The following is a 16,250-nucleotide window of genomic DNA, read 5'->3' on the forward strand; positions in this document are numbered from 1 at the left end:
ACACCCCCCTTACTTTATATACTAACTCCAGGATTGCACAACAGTGGGGAAAAGGCCATATATACCTTTCAACGAAATGAGTTTCAGTGAAATGGGTTTTCAGTGAAGTGAGCTTTCAGTGAATATGTGTCAATGAATTAAACTTTAATGAAATGAGTTTTCAATTAAATGATATAGAGCCAGAAAGATTTAATGTCTCTTGATTTTAAGGAGAAACAAGATGCTCAGTAAAAAGGTCCTAAATGGAAAGCTGTACCTATTTTTCATGAAAATGCATGCAATTATAATTCATGTAGCCCAGTAGAAAAGGAGACATATTTCATTTATGGAACACATCTATTCTGACATACTCTGTTTTAATATGCACAGACCGGTGATTACCTTCGAAACTTCCATTTGGAGTTGGATAATAACAAGGACAGCTATAAAGGAAAACAGGACTATAAAAAAGTATTCATCATAGGTAATGCATAACAAGTGAAATACCATAAATATTACCTTCATGCTTAGTCATATACAGAGACAACCTAACTCAAACGTATGCAAGGCTGACCCACATCAAAAAAAATAAAGATGAGGCAAACTGAAATTAAAAAAAAAATAATAAAATAAAATAAATCAGTGTTCCATCAATTTAAAAAAACTATTTACAAAAAAAAATGTTTTTGCTGGAGAAGATACATTTTCATATCCCATGGTCAGAGTTTCATTCCTACCCTTCCATGTTTAAATATATTTAATTCATGGTAACACAACTATAGAAAAAGTGTAGATACTCCCCAAATATGTAATGCCCTCCCACACCAAGCCTGCAGTTATTAAAATTAAACTCAGACTGCAGCTACTGTTGAAGTAATCACCCAACAATTCATAAAATCAAACTATGCAGAAGCAAATTTAACATAAAACCCTCACATGCATAGAAAGCCCAACAAGGAGCTGAGTACAGCCAGAGTTTTATCAGTCAGGCTGCATAGGACATATTTTTGAGGCCAGTAATCCTCTTGGTGAAGTACTTTTGTGGTCTTTCCAGCTGTTGGAAGTTTCTTGTGAGGTACATCCCAAATGGGGCATTGTACTCTATGATGGGTCTGATGAGTGACTAGTAGAGGGGTACTATAACCTCTTTATTTCTTGATGTGAACTCTTTAATAATTAGATGGGCTGCACAGAAGGATTTCCTAACTACTTTGGCAATATGATTGTCAAAGGAGAGATTACTATCTACCTGAGTCCCCAGATCTTTTATTACCTCTTCTGTATTAAGGGGGCTACCACCTATGTGGTAATTTGTATGTGTTTTCTTTTTCCCCAAATGGCATGACTATGTATTTTTTAGCATTTAGCTTGAGGCCATGACTTTGACACCAGGTGTCCGACAAAGTAAGGCCCTTTGGAGGATGTCCATGTCAGCCGGAGAGTCAATTATGGCTCCCAGTTTGCAGTCATCAGCGAACTTTGTTAGCCATAGTCCTCCTGTGTTTGCCTGTACTTCTGAGAAGTATATGCCAAACAGTTGGGGTCCCAGGACCGAGTCTTCCGGGACACCACTTGTGACTGGTTTAGAGTCATACCTGGAGCCCGCTATTCTTACTGTGTGAGTTCTGTCTGTAAGCCAGTTGGCAACCCATCTCATGACGTAGGGGTTTATGTTCAGGCTGGTGAGTTTTTCTGTAATACCTGAATAAGGAATGGTATTGATAGCCTTGGCGAGGTCAAGGTAGGCTGTGTGAACCACCTTTCCCTCGTCTATGGCCTTAGTGACTGTCTCGAAGAAGTCAACCAGGTTTAGTAGGCATGATCTGCCCTTAACAAAGCCGAACCAGGTCGGGTCAAGTGTTTGGAGGTTCCCAATGTCTTTGCTAATGAGATCCATGATGACGCACTCCATAGCCTTTCAGACCAGGATAGTCAGACTTATGGGGCAATAGTTACCAGGGTCAGTTGTGGCCCCTCCTTTGTGGAGAGGAATAACTATTGCTCTGCACCATTCTATGGGCATGTAGCCTGTGGAGAGGCTGAGGTTGAACACTGTGTTTAGGTGGGGGGGGTTAGTTTGTTCTGTAGTTCGTGCAAGATGCAGCCTGGGACACCATCTGGCCCCATTGATGCTGTGTTCTTGGCTTTTGAAAGGGCTGTTTTCACCTGTGTGTCTGTGATTTCTGGGACACTAAACTTTTCCAGTATTTTTGTGGCACCTTTTGGGGGTGAGAGGGAGGTGAAGCTTGCACTGAATCTATCTGCCAGGGTGTTGGCAATATCAGCAGGTTCAGTATATTTTGTGCTATTTTGTAGTAGTTCAGTGCATATCTGTGAGTTCCCACTTAGAATCTTAACATAGCTAAAGAAGGCTTTGTGGTTATATTTTGAATCCTTGGCTATTTTTTCTTTCAGAGTTTCTTACTGATACTGATCAGGGATGTCTTTCTTTCTTGGGATTTGCTTTTTTTTCTGAACTAATTTCCTCCTTCTGTTGTATAGCCTGTTTATGGCAGGGGTCCACCAAATTGGTTTCTTTCTCTTAGAGGAGTGAGTCTTGGTTTTGTTAGGGATGGCACAATCCATGTAGGTGCTCATAGAGTGCATTTGTAAAGGTTTCTGTGTCTTGGACAGCATTATCCTTTAGTGTGGGGGGCTGGGAAACTTAGCACCTGTGTCTTAAGTAAGGTGAAGTTTGCTTTAGAAATGTTTTTTGCTGTTGTTTCCTTAGTTGGGGGTGGTGTTGGGGTGTGGACATTCAGAATAATTAGCTTATGGTCTGATCTAACCAGCGACGGGTCGACCTCCGGTGTGGAACACCTGTCACCCATGTTGGTGATGACCAGGTCCAATATGTTTTCACCTCTGGTAGGGGAGTTTACCAGCTGATCCAGGGCATTTGAGTTGATGAATTCCAGGAAGTGCTGGGCCTGGGAGTTTGTACTCGAGTAGTTTTCACAGTTAATGGTAGGGTAATTGAAATTGCCCAATATCAGGGTGTTCGGTAAGACCTTGATGTTTTCCAGTGTCTCCAGAAAGGTGGAGTGGTGGTCCTGGGTCATGGAGGGTGATGTGTAGCAGGCCACAATTTGCATTGCAGATTTGCCCGATGTTAGTTGCACATGGATGATCTCAGAGGTATCATGCTGTGCCACTAACCTGGAGGTGTAGGTATCCTTGATGAATATGGATACACCCCCTCCTTTTGTGTTTCAGTCTGTGTTCTGTGGCTGAAACGTGTGGTATGAATTGTAGCCCGGTAGTGCTGGAGTGCTCTCTGGAGCTTTGAACCAGGTTTCAGTTACTGCACAGATGTCAATGTTCTCCATACAGAGGAGTGCTTCGAGCCTGTGCATTTTGAGATTTAATCTCCTGGCGTTGAGTAGCATAACCCTCAGTTTTTTATTAATTGTGGTGTTTACAGAGGTGGGTTTTACTTTTGAGCCTTGCCTAAAAAAGGCACTATGGGGGCAGCAAGAGCCTTGGCCAGTATTCGAAAGCCTAGGGATGATAGGTGCAAGCTGTCTCTTGCAATGCAATGTGGCTTGTCGAACATGTTGTCCCAGGCTGACAGACATTGGATCCCCTTTGAATGACACCAGAAGCTTAGCCAATTGTTGAAACTGATCTTTTTTTCTTTATACTGAGGTATCATTCTTGGTGAGGGCAGGATGCTACTCAGGGTCAGGGTCATACCAGCCTGGACTACATGATCAGAGAGCTCTTCCATGTCTCTTTTCATATATATTCCAGAGGTACATCTCAGGTCATTCACACCAACATGAAAACTGACAGTCATATTTGTACTTGTTCTGGAGTGACCTGAGTGCTTGTGTTATGTGGCGGATTCTGGATCCTGAAAGGCAACTAACAGTAACCTTCTGCTTGTCCAGCCTAGTGAGTGGGATGTCAGTGTGCCTGACTATTGAGTCACCTATTACCAGTGTGTTAGGTATGTTATTTCACCTTAAGGGCTGTGATTGTGTGGCACACTGATTTTGTGTTTTATGTGTTATCTGGTTTGTGATGGGAGGTGCAGGTTGTTTGGGTGTCTGCTTTCGAGGTCTCTGATGCTTTTGCAGATTTTTATTTAGGGCCTCTGAGTATGATTTTATGTATTTATGTGTATTTTTTGCCAGTGCTGTTTTAGAAGGTCTATGTGTGGCAGGAGGTGCGGTGCAAGTGTTAACCTTCTTCTCTTGACTGTCTATTCCAGTCTTGGGTGAAGACAGCTCAGTCTCCAGTTTGGCTGTATAATTGCATCTCTCGCATATGTTAGTGTTTTGTGGTATGAGGAGGGGGTTGTCTGTGTACATGAGGCAGTTGTAACATTGCCTCAGGATACCTAGATTCACCAGCTGGCTGGAGAGTACACCTGAAATTGCCCTTTGGTCATGCCTGAATAGTAGGGTGAGCTGCTTAGTTGCTTGGTTGGTGAGGGGTGAATAAAGTGCCTTGCTCTGCTGGGCAATCAAGTGTCAGGGAATATTAATGCTTGTTATTAGGTCTGAGCAAGTGCTGGGCTGTAGGATGCTTTTTGAGTGCTTAAGTTGAGGAGTTAGACTAGTTTCAAGGGAAAAAACTGAAGGGGAGACTTAGTGGAGCCGGGAATAATTTAACTGTAGCTAACCAGCACTGCCCATCATGTCTAACCAGCACTGTCCATCATGCAAAACCATGCAAATGTGGTTTTTATAGTACGGAAATGAAAGAGAGAGATAAATTAGACCCAAATGGTCAATAAACTACTAATGTCTGGGCTGGAACCACTCCTCCAGGGACAGATAGGCTGCTCAAAGCTCCTCTCTCTCACAGGTGAACAGAGAATCTTCCTTCTATCCAAGTAAGGTATGAGCAACTCAGAAACTAGTATCACAGCCCAGAATTCAGCACAAGCTTGAAAACTGGAATATACTAGCTTAGAAAGGCGGAAAAGAAAGAATTTTTTTTTTGTTTTTTTGAAAAGATAAGTTATAAACAGTAAAAAATACACTTAAAACAGCTTTAAATGACTACAGATGATCAGAAAAGGCTATCACACTTTAGTGTGAAGCCTACAACAGTTAAATTATTTAAACAAAAAATTACTTTTTAAAAATGCAGGCAATCAAATAAGTACAATATTTGAAAAAAAAAACAAGCTTTTAAATCACAATAAATGCTGTAAAATCTGCATTTAGGCAGAAAACAGTTAAGTACAGCAAGAAAGTACAGAAAACTGATACTTAATCACTCCAAAGTCTCTCTTCTAAGCTAGAAGGCTTGTATCAGTTTAAGGCTTTCTAGTGCTACCCAGTAGTTTAGTTACAGGAAAGATGGGAAACAAGCGCAGATGTGGTCCTTTAAACCAAAAAGTTGAAAGAGACGGACGAACTGTCCAAATGGTCAATAAACTACAATTTCTGGGCCAAGAAAGACTCCTCTCATGGTAAACAGGCTACCTAGTGCTTACCACTTCAACTGATAAGCTAGAAGGCTTCCCTCCAACACGGAAAGGCTTGGGGGTCTCAGAAACTTACAGTGAGTCCTGGATACAGCAAATCTGTACCTAGACTAGACTAGTAAAAGGAAAGGCAAGAAACAAGTGCAGACACAGGCTTTTAAATCAGAAGGTTGAAAGAGATGGAAAAGCTTCCCAAATGGCCAATAAACTATAATTTCTGGGCCAGAACCCACTCAGCCTGTGGAAGATAGGTTTCCTAGTGCTTACCACTCCCACTGATAAACTAGAAGGCTTCTCTCCAACACAGAATGGCTTGGGGGGCTCAGACATTTACCAGCAGTCCTGGATACAGCAAATTTGTATCTGGACTGCAATAGTTACAGGAAAGGCGGGGACCAAATGCAAAATGGGCTTTTAAATCAGAAAGCAGAAACAGATGGAAAAACTGGCCAAACGGCCAATGAACTACAATTTCTGGGCCAAAACCCACTCTTCCTATGGTAGATAGCTACCTAGTGCTTACCACTCCCTCTGATAAGCTAGAAGTCTTCCCTCCAACACAGAAAGGCTTGCGGGGTTCAGAAGCTTACCAACTGTCCTGGATACAGCAAGTCTGTATCTGGACCTAGACTAGTTAAAGGAAAGGCAGGAAACAAGCTTAGATTTTTTTTTCTTTTTTTTTACAGAAAAGCAGCTAAAACAGCAGTAAATGCAATTCAAATTGAAATGCAGGCCAGCACACCCAAGTGTGTAGCAACACTACGTCAAATAAAGTACAAATAAATGCAATTAAATTAAAAATGACTGCAGAAGGCAGTACATTAGAAGGCTACTAACAAGCAGTAATAAGTGCAGACTAAGAGTGACTGAACAGATAAAAGCATGCAGAATAGCAACTAAGAGAGTTACAGTAAGAGCAGCTGAATAAAATATATATCTTTTTTATTTATTTATTTATTTATTTATTTATTTGTTTATTTTTTGAGGGAGGGGACAAAACAGGATTAAGAGGCTACAGGGGTTGTCCTTCCCAAATGTTTATAGGTTCATAGGTTCATAGGTTCATACTAGGCTATCTGCCCAAGGGCATTTATAAGCCTAGCCCATAGTTATGTGGCTTTCGCCACCCCTTTAGTTTGAATAAAAACTATGCCTATCATTTTTCTGTGCCTCTGTCAAGCAGTGACACTGAAGTAATCCCTGGGGTATATCTGCGATCTCCCATCCATTGGTCAAGATTCCTCTTGAACAAGGCCAGCGAGGTGCTCTGCTCTCATGTACGGGATTTTGTTCCACAGCATAGTGGTTCTGAGGGATGAGTGGAGTGCCTGAAATCAGAATATGATCTCACTGCACTCAGTTGAGTGAGCAAATGAAATGGGCCCAGAAGGAGTATCCAAATACAAATCTACAAGAGGGGCAGGCATTTTCAAAGCCACCAACATTAACACCAAAACAAGTACAGGGAGGGTGGATAGGGAACTAACTGTAGAGAGACAGTCACAACTTCAGTTGAGTTAATATTCAGTGAGAAACACAAACAAATAAATTAAATACAGTACTATATGAAGAAGAGCAGATAAAAGTGTACTTAAATTCACTTATACATCCAGGTGATTTCAGGTAGATCTTAGCCGGCCAAAGCTCAGAATATTAAGCAGAGATAACCCAAAATGTATCACTTATATAAGGCAGGACAGAATATCAGTAATGAGGTGAAACTACCCCCCACTGCTATCAATGGCTACACAGAAATTCTAACAAGTACTCTGTACAGAGACAGCCACAACTTCAGTTGAGTTAATATTCAGTGAAAAACACAAATAAATAAATTAAATACAGTACTATATGAAAAAAAGCAGATAAAAGTGTACTTAAATTCACTTGTACGTCCAGTTGATTTCAGGTAGATCTTAGCTGGCCAAAGTTCAGAATATTAATGTATTATCAGAAGAAACATAGCATCACCTGTATAACAATAGAAGGTCTGTTGCATAAATATAAGGAAACTGTATGTTTGTTTGTGTCTTTCGGCTTTTCCCAGTTAGGGGTTGCCACAGCGGAACTCCGGTCCACTAATGATTGGCAGTTTATTTTTACATACCGGCTTGCCAGGCCTGATGCACAACCTTCAACAAAGGTACGCCCATTCATGCATGTCTCCACAATGAAGACGCTCTAGCTGAGAATCGAACCAGATAGCATCTTACTATCTTACTATGAGGCGACAACGCTACCGCAGCACCACCATTCTTGTAATTGTAACTCTCCATTTCCTTTCCTTGCATTTTCTGACCATAGCTCAAGTTTTGTACATGTGTATATCTATATATATATATATATATATATATATATATATATATATATATATATATATATAAAATATAAAATGCATTGTGCTTAGCAAGTAATTAAATTGTTATGCAAACAGGCTAACACAAAGAGTTTAAAATTAATAAACACTTGATAAGGCCAGATATACTCTATCTTGCGTTAACTTTTTCAGTACTAGGAAATGCATTATAGGTTCATACTAGGCTATCTGCCCTAGGGCATTTAAAAGCCTAGCCAGAATGTGTTTGGCTTTCGCCACCCATTTTAAATTGTTTTGCTATGCCCTTTTTCGAGGTTAGTATACTGTGCCTCTGTCTAACAGTGACACAGAAGTGATACCCGGGGTAAACCTACGATCTCCCGTTCACTCATCAAGATTCCTCTTGAAGAGAGTCAATGAGGGACTCTGCCTAACCTGGACTGGGATTTTATTCCAGAGTGAAGGGAGCCTGTGGGTTATGAATCTGTCCCTCCAGCATGTCCTATTTATTTCAGTGTTGAGGTTCAAGTCTCTCGAGCGCATAGCTCGATGGTATTTGGATTTTCTGAGGTGCAGCATGTCCATTAATTCCGGGTTGGACAAGGCTTTATATGTCAGGCACAGATTGCCTCTGAACAGGCGGTATGCCACTGAGTAGAGCTGGAGTTTCTTTAACCGGGCAGCATATGGCATCTGTTTGAGCCCTTTGATCCTCTTGGTGAGGTACTTTTGGGGTCTTTCCAGTTGATGCAGGTGTCTGGTAAGGTACATCCCAAAAGGGGCATTGTACTCAATTATGGGCCTGGTGAGGGATGAGTAAAGAGGCACGATGACCTCCCCTGATCTAGATGTGAATCCCTTCATGATTAGGTGGGCTATATAAAATGTTTTTCTAACCACTTTGGCCACGTGGTTGTCAAATGAGAGATTGCTATCAACTTGGGTCCCCAGGTCCCTAATTACTTCTTCTGTACTTAATGGATTACCACCTATGTGGTAATTTGTGGGCACTTTGTTTTTGCCAAAGGGGAATGACTATACACTTTTTGGCATTTAGCTTGAGGCCATGGCTCTGGCACCATTTGTCTGTTTCTATGAGGCCCTTTTGGAGGATGCTTGTGTCGGCTGGAGAGTTGATTATGGTGCCCAGTTTGCAGTCATCTTCGAACTTGGTCAGCCACAGTCCTTCTGTGTTGGCCTGTACCTCCGAGAAATATATACCGAACAAGAGAGGTCCCAGGACTGAGCCTTGTGGGACACCACTTGTAACTGGTTTGGAGTCTGACATGGCTCCAGCAATTCTAACCATGTGGGTTCTGTCCTTGAGCCAGTTTGCAATCCATCTAGTGACATAGGGGTTTATATTTAAGCTGGTGAGCTTATCTATAATGCCCGAGTGGGGTATTGTATTGAAGGCTTTTGCGAGGTCCAGGTAGGCTGTGTGGACCACCTTCCCCTCATCAATGGCCTTGGTGTCTGTTTCAAAGAAATCAACCAGGTTTAAGAGGCAGGATCTGCCCTTAACAAAGCCGAACTGGGTAGGATCCAGTGTCTGTAGGTCCCCAATATCTTTATTTATGAGGTCCATGATGATCCTTTACATAGCTTTGCAGACCAAGCTAGTCAGGCTTATGGGGTGATAGTTTCCAGGATCCGTTGAGGCACCACCTTTATGGAGAGAGACCTCTGTTGCTGTACGCCACTCTTTGGGCACATATCCTGTAGTAAGGCTGAGATTGAACGGTAGTTTTATGTTTGGGTTTAGCTCTTCTTGGAGTTCATGTAGGACACAGCCCAGGACACCATCTGGTCCCATTGATGCTGTGTTTTTTGCTTTGGGGAGGGCAGCTCTTACCTGAGCATCTGAGATGTCATGGGGGAAGCACTCTGCTGGGATAGATATTTGCCCTTATGGTGGGGAGGCTGGGGAGAAGTTTACTTTGAACCTGTCAGCTAGGATGTTGGCAATGTATGTGGGTTCTGTGTATTTTTTGTCATTTTGGACTAATTCTGAGCATATCTGGGAATTACCACCCAGGTTCCTAACATAACTAAAGAAGGCCTTGTGATTATCCTTAGTGTCCTGTGCAATTTTTCTCTCGAAGCTGGCCTTAGACAATTTTATGAGTGCCCGTAGTTTTTTGCTAATACTGATCAATGATGCCTTCCCTTTTTGGGATTTTGCTCTATCATTTAGTAGTTTGTTTATGGCTGGGGTCCACCAGACAGGACGTCTGCCTTTGGAGGATTGGGTCTTGGTTTTATTTGGGATCGCATGATCCATGCATTCCTGAAGGTGTTCATAGAATGCGTTTATAAAGGATTCTACAGTCTGGGCCGTATTTTCCACAGGCTCGGGTGCTTTGAAGGATTCCACCTCGGTTTTGAGGAGTGTGAAATTTGCTTTAGAGAAGTTTTTCACTGTGGTTTTCTGGGCAGGGGTGGGGACGGGATGTGAATATCCAGTGAGATTAGTTTGTGGTCTGATCTTACCAGTGAGGGATACACTTCTGGTCTGGAGCATAGAGTCCCCACGTTGGTGATGATCAGGTCCAGTATGTTTTCCCCTCTTGTGGGAGTGGTAACATGTTGTTCCATAGCATTTGCGTTTATAAATTCTAGGAACCTTTGGGCTAGGGTGTTGGAGCTAGAGTAATGCTCCCAGTCTATGTTTGGGTAGTTGAAGTCGCCCAATATAATGGCGTTTGGAGAGACCTTCATATTTTCCAGTGTTCTCAGGAAGGCCGAGTGGGGTTCCTGGGTTTGGGAGGGTGGTCTGTAGCAGGCTATAAACTGGAAGGCAGTTTTACCCACTGTTAGTTGCACATGGATAGTCTCTGATGCTTCGTGCTTTGCCACCAACCTGGAGGTGTGGGTATCTTTGATGAATATTGATACTCCCCCTCCTTTTGTGGTTCGGTCCAAGTTTTGGGGCCGAAAAGCATGGTATGAGGTATAACCTGGTAGTGCTGTGGTGCTCTCGGGAGCCCTGAACCAGTTTTCTGTTACTGCGCAGATATCGATGTTCTCCATGCTAAGGAGAGTTTCGAGTGCGTGCATCTTGAGGTTTAGGCTTCTGGCATTGAGTAGCATTACTCTTAGTTTCTTATCCCTTGTGATACCTATGGAGATGGGTTTGTCTTTTGAGCCTTGCCTAAAAAAGGCACTATGGGGGTAGCAAGAGCCTTTGCCAATATCCGAAAGCCCAGGGGTGACAGGTACAAGCCGTCCCTAGTGAAGCATCGTGGCCTGTCGAGCATATCATCCCAAGCTGACAGGCATTGGATCCCCTTTGAATGACACCAGTACTTAAGCCAATTGTTGAAATTGATCATCTTGTCTTCATATTGTGGCATCATTCTTGGTGAGGGTAAGATGCTACTCAAGGTCAGGGTCATACCAGCCTGGGCTACATGCTCAGAGATCTCCTTTATGTCTCTTTTCATGTAGTCCAGGGAGGTACATCTCAGGTCATTCACACCAGCATGGACAATGACTGAGTCATATTTGTACTTGCCTTGGAGTGACCTGAGTGCTTGTGTTATGTGGCGGATCCTAGCGCCCGACAGGCTGCTCACCATGACCCTCTCCTTGTTCAGCCTGGTGAGCTGGATGTCAGTGTGCCTGATGATAGAGTCACCTATTAGAAGTGTATCAGGTGTGTTGTTTAGTCTTAAGGGCTGTGACTGTTCGGCACACTGGCTTTGTGAGATATGTGTTGCACGTGTTTTGTTTTGGGGTAGCGGTTGCTTGGGTGTCTGCTTTGGAGGTCTCTGCTGCTTAGGCAGATCTTTATTTAGAGCCTCCGAGTATGTCTTTGTGTGATTATGTGTTTGGTTTGCTGTCGTGGTAGGTCTATGTGAGACTGGAATTGTAGTGAGTGTGGTTTCCTTCTCCTCCTGTCTGGTTATGCCAGTACTGAGTTGAGAGAGCTTAGCCTCCAGTTTGGCTATATGGTTTCATCTCTCACATGTGTTGGAATTTGTTGGGAGGAGGAGAGGGTTGTCTGTGTACATGAGGCAGTTGTAACATTTATATTTGCAGGATTCATAAAAAAATAGTAAGTGACTGAAGTAATTGTCTTAAACTACATTTTAAAAAGCCATATTACACCAACAAAAACAAGAACAGTTTTAAAGACTGAAACAAAAACAGCAGTAAGATTATTCCTGAAAAACAAAAACACTCTATAAATTTAAATGTATGCAGTATACTTACAGTAAAGTTATTGCATTTCATTTTAACTGCTTCAGATGCCCAAATTGTTTTGTAGTTTATAAGCATGAATTATGCCATATAAGCATAATTAATACAGGACTGCTTTTATACAAATCTCTGATCCTCAGTAACATTTGCTTTAACACTTTCTAGTCAATAGGTCTGGTAATGAAATAAATAAAACTACAATCTGGTGTACTGACACTCACAGAAGGCTAAATAAGTGTCCACTTTATGTAGACTAACAGCTATCTGACATTAGTTAATACCAAATCACAGATTGTGTTTATTGTAAAATATCTGTGTAAGAGTATGTTTTTGTGAGTATAGAGATGATCCAAACAAGACTGATATCCCCTATGACCACCCTGAAAATGACATGTCATGTTACCATCATTGTGCTGAATAGGGTAATGCAGTGTATAACAGACAGAATGTCCTTACCTTTTGTGGTTAACTAGGATGTCAGAGTGCCATCACAATGCTGACTGAGATAAGGCATACTTATATGTCTGGCTGATAACGTATTTATGTGATACAGGCCACTACACTAAAGGGATGTTCTGGATGTTTGAACTTTACATTGTGTGCTTTTAGCTAATACTTATGTTAAAAGGAATAACACTAATTTAGGAACAGAGAAGTCATCCTATTTTTGCATTGCCTTTCATATAAAGAGCATTTTGTATTTATGGATACATATGCTCTCTATCTTTCACACATTTACTGTAATTATATAATTATTACAAATGATGGAAAGAAATCAACTTTAAAAGTAATTCAACAAATCTTTAAAATGTTATCAAAGAAAACAGAATGATGAAATCACTTGTTCATTTTTCATGAAAGAAAAGTATTAACAGATTAAAGATATTTTGAGAATATTCCTTCTAGTTTACCATTTTACCACTAATGCAGTTAGTTTAGTCGCTTTTTATGTGTAATTGCATAGTTAATATAAAATGTGACATTTGTACCAATGCAATAGCGTTAAGAGAGTTAAGGTGATCACTGCATTAGTATGTTATAAAATTTGTATTTAATTCTTGCATTTGAAAACCTGACAGCATGAACCAGACACCTTACAAAAGTTTCCAAGAAAAACTCAGCTTTCTAAAAAAGAAATAAAACTTTAAAAAAACTAACAGGTACAGAAAATTACATCATAAACCCACACATGGAGTGTTTTTGGTCCAACAGACTTCATCAGATAAAAAACAAATGTTTAAAAAAACAGTTGTTGAAGTTCACTAAACAAAAAAAAAAAAATCACATGATCTACAACTAGTATCACATAATCATTAATGTCTTACATTACAATGTGCTAATCTTTGAATTGAGTAAAAAAAATTGCTAATCTCTATATTTTTAAAACACTTTAAAGGAGAAACACACACACAGACTCAAAAAACATGCATATTTCATTATGGTTTACTGTTTCCTACATTTTAACACCACTCTGGGACTATTTACAATTTTTTAAATATTTTTATATGTAATTTCTGAGTCTGACCACATGGGTTTGGCATCATGAAGTAATTCTGATTGTTTAGTCTGCCTCTAGGTATTCCACAATGCAGTGCTTGTCTGTAATAAATTACATCATGCAGGCCTCTTTCTTCCTAAAGGTCCTGTCACAGCATTGATTTTACATGCACACACTGCTGTCTTGCAGTCACTTAGTTTTAAGTAGCATTTCATACCGTCAATGACTACTTAAAACACAAACAGTGCAAATACCACAGAACAGACTTTCAATGTGCTTTTTACTGATGCTGCTTTTTAGAATGGCTAAACTACAGTATTTTGTGAAGCCTGAATTGTACTACTTTGACTCATCTCCATCCCCCTTCACACCTAACTTCCCTGGCTGTCAAAGTGCTAAGAGTAATTTGAGCTCTTACTTGCTGTGATTGACAGCTCACACCAGGAGACATGACTCATGTACTGTTTATTTGTTCTGTCCTTTACTTTCTGTATGGGTAGGGGAAGGACCAGGGAGCTGTGACATCACGTTATGGGTAGGGTTTTAGGACAGTCATGGTTATGTCAGTTTGGGGAGGGAATTGGTCAGAAAACTATCTGTATTCATTGGCCTTGATGACATCAATGAATTGGAGACTGCAGAAAGCTTTCCCAGGGTGGGACAAAAGTTTTTTGAAAGTAAAACCGCCATAGTACAGTAAGGTACTGTTTTAGTGGAGAGAAACAGTTAATTTAAAATATTTTAAGTGCTGAGTTGTTGTTTATTTATAGTAGGGACAATAAATAGGGAGAATAAGGCAGAGCACTTGAGCATTTAATAATAGAATCCCATTGTTGTTCGTTAACATTTTTTTTATTTCATTAAAGGCTTGAAGATTGTAAGCATTCAGCCTCAACTTCCGGGAGGACTCTTTCCAGTCTAGGAGTTTTTATTTATTCTCCTTCCCCAGTCCAAATATCACAACTTCAATAATGAAGTTTTAAATCCTGCAGTGTTGTATATTTTTTGTATGTCTACATAATGCTTTATTATTGATGCCTGTACTCAATGTCTACACATGTTCATAACTTCAAAGCTGAAACTTATACAATGCTCTAGCCACACAGAAAGCTGTAAATGGATCACACCTATCTATGTATAAGATTATGAGTAAAGGTAACTGTTCAGAATGTCAGGTCCTGGCTGCCACTAACTTTGCTAAAATAAATAAGAAACAATCCAGTTAAAAGTTTAAGAAGATCTTCATTCAACGATAGGTGAGAGACAAGATTTGCCCACTGTTGAATAAAGATCCATTAAACTCTTAATTGGATTGTTTTCTCCTCTAGAAAGAGGACTTTTTTTTAGTTTTGCTAAGTTAGCTGCAGTCAGGGTCTGATGTTCTGAACAGTTATTCTTATTCCTAATCTTTTACTTTGTCTGCAGACTGTTGCAGCTACAGGTTGGGATACCAGATCAGTGCTTGGTGGATGTCACTCTCTTTCTTACACCTAGCCATATATAGTACATTTTTTACTATGCAATTAAAACAGCCAGTTACATAATACTATGTGCCTCTGATTATCATCTTAGATCAACCATTATATATGAATGTGCAATGGCTGCATGCATCACATTTAGCCATAAATGTAACACCAGTCATTTTATTTTCAACAACTTTTCCAGCAATCTCATTTTTTTATTTTAAACATTTTTATCAATATGCCTATGAGTATTTCCAACAATATCAGATACTACTGGAAAATTGTGGAACATTTTTCAGTTTGTCCTTATAATATTCTGTATCCTAACTGTATCAGTTGATTGGATCAGTTTCATAGCTGTAGTGCTGGAAATATATAACACATAATTAAAGGTAATATCAGATGTATCAAAGTCACTTATTGCACATGGATTGTAAATGTTTTTTCTACCTTTATTCAGGTTCTCCATTTTCTAATTGACTAGGGATTTTGAATTTTCCTCTATATAAATTTGAACAGGAAAAGTTCTGTTTCAACTTGGCAGTTCTCATTTTCCTGTGTTATGCAACTTACCTTGACTGCTTGGCCTTTCAATATTGTCCTTAAGCAATTTGTGGCATATACTACTAAAATTCACAAACCAACTCTTCCTGCGCGTGGGTAATGCACGGCCCCCAATGATAGCATTACAACAAAAAAACAAGATCGGAGCCAGCAAGTAGTGATAAAAAAACTGTATTAAGTTAAAGCATCACAGCAGAAAAAAACACATACCGGTTTCGGCTGGTAAATTACACAGCCTTCATCAGTGTATCAAAACTCAAAGTATTTCCTGCCCATTAAATATGTAAGCATACAATCCTATTGGTGGAAACTTTATAAATATTCATTAAGTCCTGGAGGGAAAAGCCCACCCAGCTTAATGATCCACTTTTTTTCTTTTCTATTTAAAATCTCATGCCAACCAATTTTATTTCTACGGTCACCCTGAATCACATCAATAATTGTGAATAGAAATATTGCTGATGGGTGTGACAACTGGTGCTTGTACAATGCATTCGTAAGCTTTTTCTGTTTAATATTACTATAATGTTCTGAGATACGTAACCTTAAACATCTGGAAGTTTGACCAATATGAAATGCACCACATTTGCATGTGGCCATGTAAATGGCCCAATCACTGCTACAGTTGCAAAAGATATTAATATCAAAGACCTTTGAACAGTTGCGACTTGAAAATTCCTTTGTGGTACATATATATTTGCAATTTACACAATGACCACAGGGGAAGCAACCATACAGACTGTGTCCAGAAATGGTAGTTTGTATTTTATCCCTGCCCTCCTA

The sequence above is a fragment of the Protopterus annectens genome, chromosome 10.part0 (assembly GCF_019279795.1).
Source record: "Protopterus annectens isolate FY-2018-M chromosome 10.part0, PAN1.0, whole genome shotgun sequence".
In the NCBI taxonomy this organism is placed as follows: domain Eukaryota; kingdom Metazoa; phylum Chordata; order Ceratodontiformes; family Protopteridae; genus Protopterus; species Protopterus annectens.